The sequence below is a fragment of the Rutilus rutilus genome, assembly GCF_951802725.1.
Source record: "Rutilus rutilus genome assembly, chromosome: 12".
In the NCBI taxonomy this organism is placed as follows: domain Eukaryota; kingdom Metazoa; phylum Chordata; class Actinopteri; order Cypriniformes; family Leuciscidae; genus Rutilus; species Rutilus rutilus.
The window spans coordinates 32,605,805-32,622,561 of NC_140217.1; the positions used below are offsets into that span (position 1 = coordinate 32,605,805).

The window sequence follows — 16,757 nt, forward strand, 5'->3', positions numbered from 1 at the left end:
CCCGCAGTGAATCCTGGGAAGCATCCCGCTACTTCGTCTGATCAAGGGCTTTCACCTCAGCAGTGTATCAGGAAAAAATGCTGATCTAACAAGATTCACACCAGTATACTTAGCTCCACTTCCAGAACATAAAAGTAAATTCAGTGGCCAGTTGCATAAAACTACTCAAGCTAGTCATTCAGTTTTTAATGTTGGAGTCTTAACATTTTTAAGTTGGAGTCAAAGTAAGACATATTACCCCTTGGCAAACTGTCAGCAGCAGATCAAAATCAGATACTGGTAAGCTGCATTTTATTTTAAAGTTGTATTACTGAGATATTTTCATGTTAAAGGTCCCGTTTTTCGTGTGTTTTTGAAGATTTGATTGTGTTTACAGTGTGCAATATAACATGTGTTCATGTTTCGCGTGTAAAAAAACACAGTATTTTTCACACAATTTACTTATCTGTATACCGCTGTTTTCACTGAACGTGCTGATGACTTCCTTGTTCTATGAAGTCCCGAAGAATACGTAACGAGTTCTGATTGTGCCAGCGGTTCCTGTGTTGTGATTCGACAGCAGCTTAGCGCACGTTGCCCTGAAAGGTCACGCCTCTTACCATAACGTCAGAGAATGTAGACGGGCTCTGATAACGTGGAGATGCATGCGGTCAGTGTTATTGGTGATTGGACTCCAGGATGAAAATAACAGCATCTCGACGACATGGCGACAAACACACTCTACAAACGCAACTCTTCCTCTTCTCCGTGGGAGCGCAACAAGACCACGCCCCCTTTTTTTGTGTATTCCTGTGGGCGGAGGTTAGTCAAAAAACTGTTCTACTGACGTCATTAAAGAAGGAAGTATAGAGGGATGTAGTCCAAACGGGCCGTTCGATGTAGACGACTTCTGTTAAATAAAATATCTCGCTTGGCATTGAACTTTGAGCTTTATAATTTTACAGATATTATTTATACTCTAACAACAACATTACACACTAACTAAAGTTTGAAACATGGGATCACGAAGAACAGGACCTTTAATAAATGCAAGTATCAGTCTAAATAAAAAAAAAATTTTTTAATTATCAGTTAAATTATTAGTGTTTTTAAAAATTAGTGTGAGATGAAAGCAAAGGTAATCTAAATGTAAAAACAGGGGGAAACAGGCTTGCACAATACAATTTTCAATAGCAGCCAATGCCGATAAATGACACACAAAAAAACACCAAAAAAAACCCATTTCTAATTTTCTAAATTTCTAATATATGGTACAGATATGCATTCCTACCACAGATACATTTTCAGGACCTGATAATGAATAAATATTTGATCTAAATATACAAGGTATGCAGTTCCTGTTTTATCCATTAGTGATAGCAAACCTTACAAAAACAAGACCAAAACACACACATCACTGGCAAAAATATGCTCAGGGTTGAGTGCTCAACAAAAGAAATAATAACAACAGAAAAAAGCTTCAAAGCTCTCCGTCAGCCTGCGTCCTCGAAACATAACCAGTGTGAGTCCACTATTAGCCTACATTTTTTGCATATTTTGGAGCTTTGGTGTACCGACTTTTTTCTTTTTTTTTGGTAGTAAACTTTAATCAACACACTCACTCACCGCGCTCTCCCAGCTAATTAGGTGCTGACACCTATGTATCAATCCAAAAATGCAAAAAAGGTCTGCACTCTAAAAATCTTTTATCATAAACAGGAGATAAAGTTAACAAACGTTTCGGCTCTTTGCCTTCGTCAGCGAGCTCACAGTGAGTGCAGATCTTTTATGCATTTTTGGTAGTAAACCTTAAACATGCACAGAGAAAAAGGAAGAGAAGTCTAGTTTTTATGGATGACATATTTTCTGGTGTTTGTGTGCTGCTGCCAGATAGACAGGCTTCCACCTGCAGCTCCTGAAATTCAATAAGACTGATGTTTTTCACATGACCATGCCACACCTTTCCATATTCCTCTTTACTGAAGCTATTTTTAACGCCTCAATTACCTCCATACACACAATGTACCCGTGTGCCGTGTCTTTGGGTCTCGATGGATTGTTGTCATAGCCACAAACTCCAGAGACCAATCTATGGTGACTTAGCGTTGACATGGTTACAATCTCCTCAAATGTTCTCAGTATTGGCGGGAGGAGGGTTGGAGGGATGGGAAGGACGGTTATAGGGAATAATGGCAAAAAAGAATGAGAGTGCACTCTCCTTGTAGAGGTTATGTTAAAACTGGTTAGTGGGATTGTTTTGCATGCACCTTACAGCAAATATATGATGTGTTTGGAATAAAATCACGATGAGACTAACAAATGTGCATTGGTACAACCAAAATAGCTTTATACAGTGCTTATAGATTTAGCAAAACATTTCTTAAGGAAATTAAGAATCTAAATGTTTTTCATGAGAGCTGGATTGTTTCTTACAAAACATTAAAAAGAGAAAAAAAGCTGTGTAATCTTGTGTCTCAAGTTTTTTTTTAAAAATGGTTCTTTAAATGTTCTTTACAGTTCTATTTAGAACTGTATAGGGTATACATGTATAGTATGTATTTTTTTATTAATAAGTAATATATATTTAAAAAATAATAATAATACTATTAATAATGAAAATATACTAATATACTAATATTATTAAAAATGTTATTTATAACACTCCTATATAGCACTTTCAAAAGCATGGATCTTTATGTAACCTTATAAAAAGGACTCTATTTAGCACCAAAAAGAGTTCTAGAGTACCTAATTTGGTACTGTTTAGAACCATTTTGCTTTAGAGTGTACACATCTCTCAACAATGTCTCAAATTTTGCTCAGATTTGCTAAGACACATTTCATTGTGAACTCAAATATTTATCATCAAATTCTTCTGGAAATAAAAAAGATATTCACATTCATTTTATAACTTTACCTGTAACAAAACATGCTGTTTGTTTTTCAAATGAACCCTTTTTGTAATTAAATCTCATGAGCAAAGAGCAACCTTTAAGGAATAAAAATAACATCCCACTCAATGTTGATAATATTATCTTCCATCACTTTGACGGACCTGTTTCAATTAGCTAAGCAATATTACATTATTAGTCATGATATATTATCAGCCGCATGCCTATAGTCGAATCACAGCCATGATGATATTATATTCAATGCAGTTATGCAAGTGATATTGCTTTTTTACAAGTTCTATGAACAATATGTTAATATTGAGTAATATTCGGACAAAACTGGCAAGCTGGCTTGAATATTTTCATCTCTGCTAAAAAAAAAAAAAAAAAAAAAAAACCTTTCAAAGAAGCCAAGGCATCAAGCCTGTCGCCAAGCAACGGACAGGCTGTATTTAAAAGTGTTTTTCTTTACTTGATGTAGACTTGGACACCTGTGTTTCTGAGATGACTAATGTAAGGATGTCTGACTGAACATAAAGGTCATTTAAATTAGCAGTAAATGAGATTTGGTATCAAGCCATTAAGTATGTGACAGGAACACATGGTTTAATTCCCCATTGACTGCATGAGAAAAAAAGAAAAAAAAAAAGATTTCCATGAGCAATTTTAAGCACTGAATAGCTGTTTTCTCATTACACACAACCTAATTGAGGAGAGAGAAACCAAAACAGAAAGATGCAGAGAAAGATTGCATCACACTGCAAAACCAGCTTTCATAAAGGAATCAGACAGGTTCAATAAAAGTTCAGATCTGTGACGTGCTGCTGTCCATTACAGCATACATCCATCACACTAGAAATAGATGGTCAAGTTCTTTGCATTGCATTGTGGGATGTAGTACTCCAAGTTCTGGCTATGTTTAAGATAGCATACTATTCTTACTAAAATCCCCCATAAGAGTTAGGTGGGGTGGGGGACGGGGGGGCATACAGGAAATCTGCATTCTTTCTTTGCATACTGCAGAAATAGTACTATGCTATTAAAACATGATGCATCATCTGCATAAGATGGTTTAGACAACTTTACTGCTCAATTAACAAGTTGGAATGATTAAACACTGCAATTAAAATGCCAGACTTTGATTGTAAGCCAGCCACTATAATGACTTTTTGTTTATTTTTGTAAACTGAGGGACGAGTTGAGATTACTGTCTGTGGTAATTGTAAGCACAGATACTGCTTAACTTGCATCACTACGTCACTTAAGTTAAGATTTAAAGGGAATATCAAAACATCCAGAGAGGGAGAGAAGGTGGGAGGTGTTTTGGTAAGCTGTCAGAGGGATTGTGGTGGTGATGATGATGATGACAAAGCAGGATGAGAGAACTCCAGACAAGAGCTGACATGACTTTGCTTGTGATGAAGAACTCACCTGCAGTCTATCCCCTCCTCCTCCTCCTCCTCCTCCTCCTCCTCCTCCTCCACCTCCTCCTCCACCTCCTCCTCCTCCTCCTCCTCCTCCTCTCTGTGCCATGGTCCCTCATCACTGTGTGTGCAATAGCTCTTTCACATGATGAATGCATAGCTTTCATGTGTTTGCCATGCGGGTATGAACTTGAGTGTGTGTGCTTATCTGCTATATGTGCCTGAGCAATGGTGCAAAAATCCTCTATTGCACTGTCATTGAAGTCTAGATTGATTCCACTGACTGAAATGGAGGTCTCGATCATGCATCACTGCTACAGTCAGGCTTTACTGGGTGTGATTCTGAGGTCTAGGCTCACATACGTCTGAATCATTCCTCTAACGATCAACATTTATGTCAGCTGGAAGCATGGAGGGTTATGGGTGTCAGGGAAAATTATATTTTTATCAGCCGCAAACAAGATGGGGTTCTCCAGCAGTCTTGCATCTAAGGTCAACGATGTAATTGCAAACTAACGCTAAAATTAAGCTGAAATAAAATAAAATATTGAATGTAAACAAAAGAAGGCAACCGGCTATTTGCAATAAGTGCAAATTGCGTTAAATGCTACTTATACTAAGTACAAATGGAACCTCAGTGTATTGTAGTATATAAAACAGTATGCAATAATAACATATTCAATTTATTTGATTACATTTATTAAAATCATAAATGGATGCTGCTTTAATTGGGGACATTAATTGTCCCTATCCCTATAAGCCCTCCCACCTACTCCTAACCATTAAACAAATTATTCCCACCATTAACCTTTAGGCACTTTATTTCCACTTTTCAGAATTTTTCTTATATTTTATTTAAAATAAACGCCTTTCCAAACTCATATGTGATGGGAAAAGAGAGAAGAATGAGACAGGAAAAAGGCGGATTCGAAAAGTGCGTTGGATTTTATTGATTTAATTATACATCGGTTCCACGAGAATCAATTATGTTAAACAAATATAATTTGTCATATGATAAAGTCATTTTTTAGTAACCCAATTAAGTAGTCTCAAAGTGATTTTAATATGGTTCCCTGAAAGGATTAATTAATTCTTTTTTATATATTTGTGTCATATGACTGAATTATAAGATTGTGTTAGCTAGCTAGCTACCTAACAATTAGCTAACAATAGCACATATTAAAATGCTAAACGCTAAGTATGAAATCCTTTATGGACAAAGCAGTAATAACATGTACTGTATCAGTCCACAGCCTAAGCAAATCTCCACTCTTTTCCACAATGGTAACCCAGTGTCATTTACATGGACAGTAAAAGAAATGGACACAGCGACCCCAGACTTCAACGGAGAAAAGTGAAGTCAATTAGAAGCACTCACTTCCTGATGGCTGAGCGTACTGCGCAGACTCAAACTGAGCTTGACGACGTAGATGTGACATGAGCAACCCGTCTGTCTTCTAGTAGCTGTGCCAAGAGAAATCTGAATCATTCCCTTCCGAAACTTGCAGAGACGGAGAGAGTGAGTAGGAGGTGTCCATGAGCTAGGAGCAGGAGCAACTTTTGCTAAGTATTCTGATTCATAATTTTGTCATTTTGCCTCCACGTCCCCCCGATTGCCGCGACAGAGAGTCACGTGGTTATGACGCAATCGTTAGCCTATTTTTACAAAAACTGCTTCTACGGGGCCATAACGTAAGATACAAGGTAATGGAGCCTTTTATACATTTTCGTGTTTCTTTAGAAATGAATAATGGACAAATGGAGTCTTTAAAGGGTAACTAAACCCCTGGTCAGAGCCTGACTCCACCCACTGGCAATATTTGAAAAATGCTAGAAAAGTGGGCAGACCCCAGCGGAGATAGAGGGGACGAACCGTGAGTGGGGGGGGTGTGCACCTGAGACCTGCTGTCAGACTCTCTAAAATGGAGAGTGACTCACAGGGTCGCGAGACGACGTAAAGTACATGCATTTGATGAGTTTTATCGAGTTGATGTCAATAGCGTGCGCTCTCTATAGGCATTTTCATATTTTGCCGCTATGTGAAAAAATCCAGCAAAATGCGCTGGCGCGTTTGTCAACCCCAGAGGATTAACTTTAGCCTAACCATAAATTGTGATTAAAATATATATGATCACTCACATCAAGACGCCGCTGCGGTGGTGGAGTCCATGCAGGAGGAGCAGCGTTTGGCACTGCGTCGCTGTTCAGCGCGAGCTGTGTGGAGAAGCCCATTTCCACCTCTATTGCGTTGGAAAAGCAATTCCGCGTAAAATGCAGGTTTCACACTCACGGTCTTCCAGGCCACGCATTCAACCACTGGCGCCTAATTTCCAAGTCTGCTGGAAAGCTGTGCAGTTGCCACTAACAACACTACACCTACCACTGTACTAAATACAGATAAATCTACGCTAGTTCATCCAAGGGCGTGGTGAGCTCGTACCAAGGGAGGGCGTGGTGAGCTGGAACCTGCTTACGTCACGCAGTACCGCTTACGTCACGCAGTACCGCAACATCCAATAGGAAAATTCAACTGCAGTAGCCACCGTTCAACCTGAAGAGGGCAGCACTCAGACGTTTTTACACCATATATTGTAGAATTAAACTACAATAAAATAATTGAACATTAAACACTATCAAACACTATCAGGTCTCCCCCTTTTCTCATCTTAAAGTTAAACAAACTTAAATGAAAACCAAAAATATAAAAATAGAAGCTAATTCAAAATATTAATAAATACTATAAAAGCATACAAATAATTATAAAATAACATTGTGGATAGTGTAGGCAATCTAAATATTTTAACTGTTAATTAATAGTTCAGCAATTATCAGCTAGAACACCCTGGCAATTAGTGCTGTGCGGGTGCGATCTGTTTAAAGGAGTCATAACCTGCAATTTTCACTTTTCCACGAGAATCAATGTATGTTATGATCGACTAACGATTATACACTGGCCGGGAAGCCGATATTTAAAAGTGAAGCGTTTGTTTACCTCAGGGTAAATAAACCAGCGCGCGTGCACGCGCACTCAAATACGTCATGAGGTAGTAGGATATACCATATATGGACACCGCAGCAGGAAGCCTGCCCTTCAGTCGAGAAAGATGGAGAAACCGAGTGCACACCGGACTTGCTCTGTGGTTGATTGCCATAAAAAACATGTAAATGTGTTTTATCTCCCAAAATCGGACGAAACTATCTAGGGACCAGTGGATGAAATTCATTTTTAATGACGCTGTCCCAACAACCCTTTCAACTGGCGTATCGTTATGTGTGTGCGCTAAACATTTTACACCTGAATCATTTACAAATTTGGGGAAATATCAGGCGTAGTTGGCCTCGAAGCTCCGTTTGGGAAAAGGTGCCATCATGATAGTAAACGTCTCATCTCAATAACCACTGTAAGCTGATAAAATAAGTAGACTACATCTACATCATTAAATAAAAGGTAAACCTATGTGGGAGAAAATAGCAACAAACGTTTTAGCTCGTTAACGATGTTAATGTATGTCTCAGTCAAAATGATTGTCTTTACCATTCAGAGACATCTTGATGTAGACGTCCATCCAACAACTCTACATCTTCCCTTTCCAGCTCTGGTTCAGAGTCCGGCTCAAACATGTAGGGTTGAATCCCGTAGGTCGCGGCCGAGTCGGGTTCATTCACCACTTGCGCCATGATGTCAGTTTGTAATGATGCTGAAGTTACCTGCGTGTCAACCCCCCTCCTTCCTTCAACCAATCAACGCGCCCCTCATTTGCATTATTAAAATGAGCGTCCACGACAGCCAAAACATCGCATTGATCTCGCGAGACAATAATGCCTTCAGAAATAAGGGTAAAAGTAGGTCTGTGTTTATTTTTTTTTCCACTTTTCTTTTTTAGAAGGTCCTGAAAGACTATAATACAGCAGTAGGTATCCAATGTAATACTAGGTTATGACTCCTTTAAGAGGGTATTTTCACTGTTGCACTGGTGATGCACAGCTGTGTGTGTTACTGTGAAGGTGAAGATGGGGAGGTTAAACTATAATTGATAGCTGTCAAATTATATTAGTGTTTCCCATACATTGGTTCACCCGCCACAAATAGATTTACCAAAAGGAAAAAAACATGAGCAATGACCATTACAAAGTCAAAACGCGGCGCGGGTGTTTTTAAAATAATACCTTTGAAGGAAACTGACTCAGAAAAGTTTCTTAAGAAAGTTTCGATTTCTTTATCTTTCCTGATAAAGCAGCGTTTATGAGCGCTTCGCTGCTTTCTTTGTTTTCAACCGTTACCGGGGAAACCGCTGTTTCTGCCACTAAAGCGCCTCCTGCTGGCACCTCTTTGTCTTTGTAAACACTGCAAACCTGTATTAATATTAGTGTGGAATTTTTCTACAATTTTCACTTATGAGAGTAAAATAGGGCATTCTGAGTCAATCTACTGCAGTATTTCCTCTCTCAGTCAGTAGAAAACACCCAGTCATGCTTGAAAAAAAATACCGTAATATTAATATATAACCTACTGTCATATACCGTGAAACCCGTATAATTTTGAAAAATATTACCGTCATATGGATTTTTGGTCATACCGCCCAGGCCAGCACTACTAGCAATGCCCTGCAACACCTTAGCAACAACACAGCAACACTGTCCAGCATATTTTGCGCAAACCAAAATATCTAGTATTGTGTTGCTATTTTACTGTCTTTACTACCAAAGACAATAACACCGACAATGCTATTTGTCCTATAGCCACAGTACCTGCCATGATTAATGTCCATCATCCTTTAGTAACATTAATTTATATATATTGTGCATTTGTGCACATACAACAGAGAAAGACTGAAGGGATGATGATCAATCATAAAGCCATTTTTTATAGCTCGACTGACTGAATGAGGTCTGGCATCTCTCTATAAAATTCTTATTGGTATTATGGTGATGACTGCCACAGAAAGGCTACTAAATCTTGCCACGATGATCCACATTAGTAATGGCTAATTATCTTTTAACGAGGTTGGCAACCGGGCGAAGCATACCGAAGGGTCATAGATCACCATGTTCAATCGCCATTTCTCTTGTTTCATCATATCTTTAGATTCCCTATGGCACAAAGTATTAGAATAAATTCTGTGTGCATGAATAAAACATAATGTGTATATGTAAAGCGTGCATAGGTAATGAGTATGCAAGCACAAAATAGGTCTTGTTATAAAGAATATGCCTGGGGCTAGTGGCAAAATTCAGAAAGATGACCTAAAAACTGCCAAAAGTGGTTTTACCTGAGCCGCCATGGTGATGGAACCATTCTCAATGTTCTATGATTAGCACAACCTTCTGCAAAGCCTTCAGAATAAGGCAGGAAAGGCACATCTAAAGCATGCCAGTCTGTGATGACAGCTTCTGGAGGTTTTTGTCAGAAGAGGAGGACTCAACCACCCCTGACAATATCAGGTTCTGGTGTCAGTGCTTTGAAATTAAAATGCAGTTTCCCGTTTCATATGCCACCAAAGATGTTTTCATGCTTTAAACAGGAAAACAACTTCAATCTGACTGATATTACAGGGGGAAAAAATATGAAATGTTGCCATTCATCAGAAGTATGGTAATGATAAACATGTTTTTGTGCATTAATGACTATAGACATAGCTCAATGATATGAGCTCCCACTGTGAGAGAATACGATTATTTCTTAAGAACACTAAACAACCGCAACTGCAGGAACATATGCCGTATTGAACACAAATTTATAAACAAGACATGCAATAAAACAAAGACTTTTTTTAGAGAACACAGGAACAATTTTTCTGTGCTTGATCGTGTAGTTTAAGATCAACAAAAGGAAGAAACTAAAGTAGGCGAGATATTCTTCTGAAATTTAACAAATAACAGTAGGCTAGTGCATACAAACATTTACAGGATTTATAGATATACTCAGTCATGCATTAATTAAATAATATCAATTATACTACATTTATATTGATAGATTTTAATAAAAAAATAAAAAAACGTATTTACAATTACATGAATATATATTTTTCAGCATCAAGTAATACATGTTAGGTATAGGCAATATGCTGCATGAAAAATTCTATCTCTGTTTGTCTCTCTTAAACAAGAAAACAAACTACTCCAAATGTCAGAAGTCCTCTGAATTTCTCTAATGTGACTAGGACACTCCTACGTATAGTTTGTGCAAGACTTAGATGTACTATGGGGTTTATCAAGAGTTCACCCTTCAAAAGAAAAAGAAAGTCTTTCATCTGATTTTAGCAACAAATGAGCATCTCCAGAACGTATACATACACAATTATTTTGAATGTATAGATATTAATTTATGAACTAATGAGATTTAGGAAAGCAGCTGCACAAAATCCAAATCGACAAGAGAAGCCTTAATAAAATAAGACATAGCTTAGGCATTATTGCCTGATTAGAGTATCTGTGTGGCAGTGACCTTCTGAATGCGGTGTGAAAGTCAATTTATAATCCCTGTTTGACAGAGCTGAGATGAAGAGGATTTTGGGATGAAAGAAATGCACTCAACCATAGGGCCATCAGAGGCTGGCTGTGCACATGCAGGGCTATAGATCCTGTTTTATCACACAGACAGCAGAAATATACACCATTGATGTGCACAGTCTGCACACACTCTCATACATTTGTATAAACTTACATGTATTCAGTACTTATATAATATATTGTACGTTCTATGAACCTCAGCAGAGTATAAGGTCCATGGCTCCAAGGTACGTTTAGTACTGTCAAAGTAAAACATCCATTAAAACTGACTCAATTTTGCCAAAGAGCACAAGATATCCACCAAATTGTTTTTAGTACAACATTTTTTAATAATAATATATATATATAAACAAAAATTGAAAGATTTTTCCATTACTATTTTGTTAGAAATAATAAATTCTAAAATACTTAAAAAAAATACATTCTTGCATTATATTATTAAAAACCATATCAAGGAATTCCGATTCCTTGAATTCCATTTCAAGAGGTACAATACACTATAAGTTTGATCATTTAATTTTTCATTACAGATTAATAAAATACCAGTAGGCCTACATAACAAAATCAGTGTTCTTGCTTTTAAGTCACTATATGGTAAGCCTAAAATAAGGCTTTCATTTAGAGGGGCATCCTATTCAAAAATGTTTTAAACCAAAAAAAAATTCCTCCAAATATTTCATTGCAAAATATCTTAATTTTGTGTTCCACTGGGGGGAAATAAGTCAGTAAAATGGTTTTGGAATGACAGAAATTACATTACATTTTTATTCTAGGGTGATAAGTTTTTATCACCAGAATTGCATCATACACTCATTCAAACACTGTAAAAAATAAAAAGTTGAGTAAACTTAAAAAAGTGAAGCAACCAGCTGCAAAGCATTTTTGAGTTTACTCAACTTCAGTGGTCGAAGTTCATCCAACTACCAGTCCAACTCAAAGAAACGAGTAAGCACAACTACAGAGGTCCTGAAGTTCAGTAAACTCAAAAAAGCTTTGCAGCTGGTTGCTTCACTTTTTTAAGTTGATTCAATTTTTAACTTTTTTAAGTTGATTCAACTTTTTTACTTTTTTAAGTTGATTCAACTTTTTCAAATATCTCACCCAGATACTTGTATAGCCTTCACATTAAGAATCCAAATGCAGGGAGTAAACCATACTGTAAATACAACACAATACAAAAGACATTGCTATCATTACAGAACTTATTTATTGACAAATATTCTGCAAAACAACACATTTTCTATTTGCATTAGGTACACATATTTTAAGGTGATGAAGTTCTATTCCACTCTTCAAGATTTATAAAAAAATTAAAAAAAGACTATGCACAAAATTAGAGTACAAACTGGAATAAATAAATGCTCAACCTTACAATTATCCATATGGATTGCAGCTACTTGGACAATCTTTTGAAGGACTATGCAAAAAAAAAATCAGCCTTGCGGAGCACTTTAGGTCAAGATAAATAAACGTTTTTTTTTTCTAAACAAACTAAACAATTTTTTTCTTAACCAGTTACTACTGGTGTATTTTAATGCTTTAGAATAGTTAACATTGGGGCCATAAATCAAGCCAAAGAGGAGAGTAACAACTGTGGCAAAGGTCTTGCACATTATCTGGCCCAAACTGCTCTTATAGTACTACAGAGAGGCACCTTATATTTGGGTTTGAGTGGATAGTGGCAACATCATCTTCAACGATAGTTAAGGTCCTCATCTTCTCCCCTTGTGAATGTCTTCTGGCTCTGTGTCCTGCAGTAGAAAATAAATCAGCATTGTATTGAATTATGTTAGACCACAGAGTGTTCCTAAAGGTCTGCTCATGTAACTTCACTTGAAAAGTAAAGGTGGTCATGTTTTTTAAGCATGTTCAAATTCAGCCATAGAGCTAAAACTGATAAATGGAAAACATTTTCCCACCTCCAAACAATGCCATATCAGCATTGATGTGATTGCCTGTGGCACTCGTCCACAGCAGAATCCACGGCCATTCTGATTTAATGCTTTTTTTAGTTTTAGTTTAGTTATTTTAGATCACCCAAAATCGTACATGTATTAAGGCACACATTCTGTTCATCACCTAAAACTGGTCATATTGCATCAGTGAAGATTGGTTTAAATCACTAGAGTCACATGGATTACTTTCATGCTGCCTTTTCTTGTTTATATCTCCTATATTCATATTCTTTCATATTATATTAATTTTATTTACTCTGCTATTGCTACATTACTGTTTAACCTTATGATTGTGCACTGTATTGTTTTAACAGGTTAGATATCAGAGGGAATGTCTCCGGACAGTGTTGTGAAGCAGTAATTTTCCACTGTCTTTGCTTTGGTAAAATAACAACTTGTTGAATTTGTGCTATCAGATGAAGTCAAACTGATCACTGAGAAAGTTTCAACTACAATTATTTAATAAAGTAATTTTTACCATGACTTTGTCTGTTGATGATAAGTTTTGTATATCACACAAAACCTATCTCTTAACAGCATCTGGTAAATAGGTGAAATATATCAGGTGTGAGTGTATATGCTGATGATCTTCTTACCAGGCAAGTCTTCAGGATGTTTCCAGACTTTTCCCTCATAAACAAAGGCAGACCTTTAAGAGTTGTAGACTTTCTTTGAGGAAGCACATTGGAGTTTCTGTGTCTGAAAGACAGAAAAACAAATACGGAACAAGTTATATACAAAGTGAAGCATGGGAATTACCTTGAAAAAGAGATGGCACCATTCAGCCTTTAACCAGAGAGATATGATCACATGCAAAATAATTACTTGATGATCAAGTGAGGATCTTCATCTCCACCACTTGCTCTGTACAACTAGATGTGTATTCATTTAACTAAGAGAAAAAGGAGCTCTTCGGATCAGTTTGTGTGATACTGTAATACTCAGCAGAGAGCAGAGACCCTAAAAAAAAAAAAAAAAAAACCTTTCCTGAAACAGTAAGAAACAGTAAGTAAATTCAGTTCAACTCACCTGATCTTTTAAAAAATAAAGGCCACTGTTTTAGCACATCCAAGGATCTTGTCACTGTACTGATGTTCTTTAGTCTAAAAAGGACAAATACAACAGAACAAAGATACATAATTTTATTAAACAAAACAACAAAAAAATCAGTTACAGTAGGTTAATTTAACATGTAGCAAAAATAATACAGAAAATGAATAATCAAATGTGAAAAAGAATCAATGCATAGTTTTCACTGTATTTACAGCGATTTTGTCTTTTGTTAATTGATTAACATTAAGGATTTAGCCTAATATTTAAGGATACACAATATTTTTATCCTATTCACTTTAAAACATACCGCACACATACTACCCATTCTATTATTTGATATGCAAAGCTAACATATATTTTTTTAACATAACACATTAGTTTTGCATAGGCTTCTATTATTAAAATTTTCCTCTAAATTGTATTGTATTTAATTATATTGCACTACTGTAGAATGACTGAGCCTCAACCTAAGCATGTACAAATTGTAACTGAAATTTGTATACGTGACAAATAAACTTGAAATTAAATTGAACGGACGGCGGTCACTTTAAGAGCTCATGGATCATACTGAAACATCTAGGTTTCACCAAATTGGTTATGTTCACTTAAGACATTGCCGACTGTGTTTACTTGAATACTTTTTTGTTTTGTTTTTTGTTATTGACATAATTATATGTGTATGTCATTATTAAATCGCAATACGCCACGAAAGATAGCTGAATTCGCACTCAGATTCTGTCCGAGTCCGAGAGAAGCGGCTTTCTGTCTCTCAATCAGCGCAAGCACCGCATTTAAGTCTTTATTCACGACTTACTGAGCTTAACATTTTTAAGATTTTTTAAACACCATGCACGTCCTTGTCCTTCTTTTTCAAGCATGTTTCCTCACTCTAACGTTAGTCTGGGTAACGTTAACGTTAGCACGTTAAGTAGCAATGTGCTACGTGGATAATCTCTAACAATAGAAACTTATCGTCACCACGAAATATATCTTTTAACATAATACTATATTTTATCAACATATGTGTGCAATTTATAGCCTATTTTCATTCATAAAGCTTAAAGAAAACTTACCGCAATCAGATGAAATCCAGTCCCTTCGATAGCGTGGTTGGAGGAGGAAACCCCAAGTAACGTACAGCGAGACAGACTGCGCATGCGCGATGACGGGAAGTTAAACGTTCGAACTATGAAATCAAAATATTAAGTTTTCTCAACTTAATTGTTTGTGTTCATTGGACAAAATAGTAGTGCACTTGCAGTTAAATAGTTTTTATAAGTAAACTCAACATTGCAGTAAAAAATTTGCCCACTCAACTTAAAATTTTAAACTGAGTTAACAATTTGCAAGTTGGATTTTTTACAGTGAATGCACATCTGCACACAAGCGAATGCACAAACACACACAGCTTCTGACAGCAGACCAATCCATGCTCATCTGTGTGTTGTTTTCAGGTTGAGGTAAATTAGGATTTGGCTATACTGTACATTGTAAGGAGCACAGTTCCTGTGTACCGTACATGCATAAGAAGATTAGGGGGTTAAGACATCAGAACTTGTTGCCATGGAGCGCAGAAGGAGGCTCTCCTTGGAAACACCCAGCATTTAGATTCATAGATACAGAATTTCTTGTGTGAAGGACAAAAAAAAAAGAAAAGAAAAAAAGAATGCTTTTATTTATTTATTTACTTTCCTAAACTCAACTTAATAAACTCCAGTAAATAAACACCATATGTTTGCGTCTGGAGTCCCTGCAGTGACGGACAGAGGCTCAGACAGGATATGACACGCGGACAGGCAACCATGGAGCCTGAGCTGAATTCTAGGCAGATGAAACACAGGTGGTGGCTCTGCGTGTGTGTGTAAGCGTGCGTGCACATAGAGGTTAAGTAGAGCTGCAGGCTAAAGTGCTAAAGACCTGACACTGAACTGCGTCAGTGCTCACTGAATCGTTACAGTGTTGCTCTGTTTTCAGCTGGTAAAAAGAAAAAAGCTGTCATTCTGCCATTCTGATGGCTAGCCGCTGTTATCAGCATTACAGGCTGCCAAGCTCAGCAGCTGAAAATCTGCCTGTAAATAGCTGAACATATAGGCCCATTAGGCTCGCAGACTATTAGACAGCCTACAGGCCAGCTCTGTATAGATATGATATAATCATATATGGGTCAGTGACGTAACACTATTTGTGTCCAGGGGCTGTCGGAAACATCCTAACTCAGAATACTATCCTATCCGTTTAGTAGCCATGGAAATTTTCTCAAATCTTAAGTCAAGAATTAAGATACAGCCCCAGATCTCAGTTATTCAAAAATCATTTAAAATGCAGACAATAAATTGGAAAAATATCTTATGCTGTACTTCCTTTCAGTTCCTGAATTAAAATGATTTTTTTATATTTTTTCATTGAGCTTAAAGAAAGAAAATATCTTGGTGGTGTAAATGTCCTGTGTAACTTTGATGAATGAAATCTGTGATCATAGCATGGTTGGAAATTTGACAATAAAAAAAAGTTTTAAAGTGAAATCTAAATTCAGCTCTTGAATAGTACTATAAAAGCAAAGATTTTCTAAAGTAGGGCTGGGCGATATGGACGAAAATTTGTAATCTCAGTATGTGGCTATATACAATATATGATTTCGGTTATAAATCTGATGCAAATGGTGCACACTGCATTCCCAGATGAACAGTATAAGCAACCCAAACCCACATATGCAGAGATGGAGTTTGAGACATGCTCCCTGCATGTAAATGATAACAGTTCATGTGGAGCAGCATTTACTGTGAACGGAGCCTCTCTGAGACTCACGTAACCTTCACGCGTAAATAATTAAAGCGCATATATTAAACACACAGGGCATATATTTATTTAATTGAATCACAGCCACAGTGTGAATTCACAATAGTACTATGCTATAGTATGGTTTTTAAATGGTTATAATACATGGT

At 36.8% G+C, this 16,757-nt stretch overlaps 1 long non-coding RNA gene across 3 annotated transcripts; it reads right to left on the minus strand.

The window, feature by feature from the left end:
* Positions 1-11,637: 11,637 nt before the first annotated feature.
* Positions 11,638-15,253, minus strand: LOC311301590. Of its 3 annotated transcripts, XR_014629478.1 has the most exons (5): positions 14,886-15,253; positions 13,789-13,862; positions 13,356-13,458; positions 12,459-12,555; positions 11,638-11,960 (listed from the first exon to the last, which is right to left on the minus strand). It is a non-coding gene; the product is annotated as an uncharacterized lncRNA (long non-coding RNA). The 3 variants fall into 3 exon arrangements; XR_014629479.1 differs by lacking the exon at positions 11,638-11,960 and having other exon boundaries at positions 12,232-12,555; XR_014629480.1 differs by lacking the exons at positions 11,638-11,960; positions 13,789-13,862; positions 14,886-15,253 and adding an exon at positions 13,585-13,665 and having other exon boundaries at positions 12,232-12,555.
* Positions 15,254-16,757: the final 1,504 nt, after the last annotated feature.